This window comes from Colossoma macropomum, unplaced genomic scaffold (genome assembly GCF_904425465.1).
Source record: "Colossoma macropomum unplaced genomic scaffold, Colossoma_macropomum, whole genome shotgun sequence".
In the NCBI taxonomy this organism is placed as follows: Eukaryota; Metazoa; Chordata; class Actinopteri; order Characiformes; family Serrasalmidae; genus Colossoma; species Colossoma macropomum.
In genome coordinates this window covers 22,190-26,155 of record NW_023495383.1, presented here as the reverse complement: position 1 = coordinate 26,155, position 3,966 = coordinate 22,190, and the positions used below count along the sequence as shown (strand labels likewise).

The 3,966-nt window shown below is 43.1% G+C and overlaps 1 long non-coding RNA gene across 1 annotated transcript; it reads right to left on the bottom strand.

Moving 5' to 3' along the window:
* LOC118801948 lies at positions 1–1,255 on the bottom strand. The gene is made up of 3 exons (XR_005006598.1): positions 1,171–1,255; positions 145–189; positions 1–72 (listed from the first exon to the last, which is right to left on the bottom strand). It is a non-coding gene; the product is annotated as an uncharacterized LOC118801948 (long non-coding RNA).
* Between the last annotated feature and the right edge of the window lie 2,711 nt (positions 1,256–3,966).

The following is a 3,966-nucleotide window of genomic DNA, read 5'->3' as shown; positions in this document are numbered from 1 at the left end:
CTCTATATGATGAGGTTGATCCCCAGTCATCCCCATTCTTTGGAACGGTGTGCTGGTCACAAGATGTCTCAGCTAAAGTCATAATAATAATGATTATTTTACATGCAGTTCTGGTTTACAGCCAAGAGACAGTGTGTACCTTACCTCTGTAATTGTTAGGAGTCCCCCAGTCCTGGTCATTCAGCATCTCTACAACAAAACAGTATGCCTCATATTTAATGAGGATGGGCAGTAATGACAGTTTTGTTTTTAAATTTATGAAACAAACTTGGGGAAAGACAGTTTTTTCAAATTATTCGATGATGTAAAGACTTGTTTTATTTATTTGCTTGAGGATTTTCTTTCTGTAATTATGTACAGCAGTAAATGTAATATACAATACTAAAGCTTATACACGATAATTAAACTACTTATTTTCTAAGCTTTGCCACAAATACTCCTGTGGGTGTGGTTGTCTCTCCAATATACAGGGAGATTCACTTGAAAGAGGCCCAGAATATTCTGTAATAACTCTCTCTAGGATGAAGCAATCTGGATGAAACAATGTGCAATGAGCTCCATAGTATATGGAGCTTTGAACAAGCTGAGATGCCCCTGAGTCAGAGCGATGAGGTAGGCGCCGGACAGGTGCAGACCGCCATACCCCTTCATGCATCTGTCAGAGATTATTTCCAGCATTGCATGTAATGCAATTAATTATACATACATCAAGGTATGTAGTGTATTTTTTGGTTCAGATTGCTTCATCCTAAGGGGAGTTACCACAGAATATTCGGGGCCTCTTTCGAGTGAATCTCCCTGTATAATCCACATTATGTTCATCTGTAACTAGGCCTCATTTTTATATCCGTTCATTAAGAATTATTAGTATTAGTATAATATACTTTTAAATGGCTTGTTTTAATAATTAATGAAAAGATGGCTCAGATAAGTCAGATAAGACAGTGTTCAGCTTGATTTTCATGTTTTATATTAAAGTGCCAGTGGATCAGACTGACATACACTCAGTGACAAGAATAATGGAAACATCTGTTTGCCCAACAGACTTTCCCTCCATTTATAGTCTTTATGGGCTGGAACTATGTATGGCTTTTCAATATTCAAGTAAATCTTGTGATGTGTCCTTAGATATGAGCAATTTTCTATTATATTAGCATCAATTATACCTACCTGTGTAGGATATGGGGGGCTCCTGTTCCAAATTCCCTACTGCAGAGTTTTCCATGAAAGCACCTGGCTGATCAGAAGTGCTCTCTGAAAAACAAACAGACAGATAGGGATCACATTCTATTACTTAGCAATAGTAACAAAACAACCCAGACACACATATTAAATGTATTTTGTCTTTACTCTATTTTTTAAAGTTAGATTGGTCCAATTTCATTTTTTTTATTTTAATCTTACAACATGTAGCCAACCTAATAGAAGTATTACCTCTGTATCTGCTAATACAGTAAAAATTTAGTTCCTATCTAAACAGATAAAATTACCTTTATGTAATATTTAATTTCACTAAAATGTCTGCTGGTTCTACATTCCTTAAAAAATGGTTCTTCAAGGGTTCTTTTGTAAACAAATGGTTCTGTATACAAACCCATTCCCAAAAATCTGGGACTTTATGCTTTAAAAGTAACTAAAAACAGAATACAATGAAATGCTAATGATCAGAATCCTATATTTCATTGAAAATAGTACAATATATTAAATATATTAAATATAGATACATTAAGACAATATATTAGATGTTGAAACTAAGAAATAATAGTTTTTTTTAAATATATATGTCCATTTTCAATGCTACTTTGTGGCTAATTTCCCAAAATTTGTAGCTGCTACAATTCAGCTACTTTTCCAGAAAAGTAGTGGCCATTTTTTAGCTACTTTCAAAGCGCGACTGTCAGAATGTTTGTGAATCTCCACCTGACACACCAAACAAGCCCACCTGACACACCAAACAAGCCCACCTGATAATGTGAACAACACACTGCATTTAATGCGCCACTGAAAAGCTGCAAATATAAAAAAGATCACCAAAGAGTGAGTTTAAGTGTAACCAGCAATCAAACCAAAAGCCTGAAAACCAACAAACATGTAGACTAAGTAAAAGCAAAGTCCATCATTCTGGGTTTTTCCTAACAAAAATCAACAAAAATAACTGAATACAACCCAAACGATTTTGTACCAAGTATTGTGAACTGTTGAACTAAAGCTGCTCAGATGTAAACATTTCAGCAGGATCTACAGACACGACATTCAGAGTCCTTTAAACTTCAGCACCACTTCAGCCTCAGAATCCTCATCGGTGACTCTGGCTCTGTTTGGGGTGAATCAGGCCTGAATAATCTCTCCACTGCTGCAGAGCTGCTGCGGCTCCACAGCAGAACTGGATTTGTAGGTAAAATAACATAATAATCCTCCTTTACTGTAAAATCATTATAACACACAGTTTTCACAGTAAACGGTCTGAAACGCTGGAGTTAACGCAGAACTGCTCATCACCACCCTTTAACGCTGAAGACTGACGCGCAGACCGCGGGTCTCACAGCAGCGCAGATAACCAAACAGAAAACAGAGAGATTTAAGACGAACGTCGACCGTTTGGAGATGGACGGACTTATTCTGCAGTTATAATCACTCAGCTGGTTTCCTGATACGGTTAATCTGCAACAACTCGCGATGCTGAAGTCGCTTCTCATTCACCAGCTTCTCGTTTGAACTGACCCGTTCCACCTTAAATGGTGCCTGAGGCGCCAGACTGTACTGCTGCGCCATTTAAGGTGGAACGAGACAATTCGAACGTTCAACCTTAAATGACGCAGCAGTACAATCTGGCGCCTCGGGCACCATTTAGGCCAACACACACACCACGCAAGGACGCGAACGCAGACGCCTCGAGCTACGCAGACGGGGCTTCGCGCGTAGTTGCGTTCAAAAATGTGTCACAACGCGTCACAGCAAGGGGCGCTATAACGACAGCCACGCGCAGCCAGCGTGTTTCTCGACCGCCACAGCGCAGGAGCCGCTGAGTCTCGCGCAGAGGTGGCGTAGAAATCTGATTAACTGTCGCGTTTCCGATCCGAGGGAGGTGAAGCAGGTCGCTCTCCTCTACTGCCCACGTTCAGCTGTCGAGGCTGCTGGAATAGCATTAGATCCTCTCTGATCTGTCCTCTATCGCCCCCTTCAGTCCCGAGTGATTTAACCTCCACATCAACGGAAGAACGCGCGGTCAGTTTGTACAGAAGGACCGACCGTTTGCAGCGCGCCGACCGAGCGGTCATTCGCGTTCATGTCCTTGCGCTGAGTATGTTTCTGGCCTTAAGGTGGAACGGGACAATTCGACAGTTCCACCTTAAACGGCGCGGCAGTGCGTTCTGGCGCCTTTAAGGTGGAACGGGACAATTCGAAAGTTCCACCTTAAACGGCGCAGCATTGCGTTCTGGCGCCTTTAAGGTGGAACAGGACACTTCGGGCGAGAAGCTGGTGAATGAGAAGCGACTCCAGCCTCGCTGAAGTGGCTCGTTGAGCCGTTTTGCAGGAAGCGCGCGGAGGAGCTTCGTAAGATGCGAGAGAAGCGGCCGCGGCTGAAGGTCCGAGCGGGGCGGAGCCAGTCTGAGTTTCCTTTAGACCGTATTTGATCCTGAACCGGAACATCAGCGCCCACCGAGACACGCCGACAGCCAGGACGGTGAACCGTGAAGCGCTGCGGCTCCCGGGGCGGTTTGGACAAAACGGCTCTTGCTGACATTTCGGTGTCCGACCCGCCAGCTAAGCCTGCTAGTACGGGGTGATCAGCGCGTGGGACCGAGACTGTCGTCACTGCAGAACCAAAAGTCCAGGGATTCGGCTGGTTCTGATCCAACTCCTCCCGCGTCGTGTTTAACTGGTCTGAACTGGAGTGGAGCTGATAAAATGGACAGTGAGTGTAGAAAGACAGAATGAGCTAATAAAGTGGCTGATCAGGGTTTA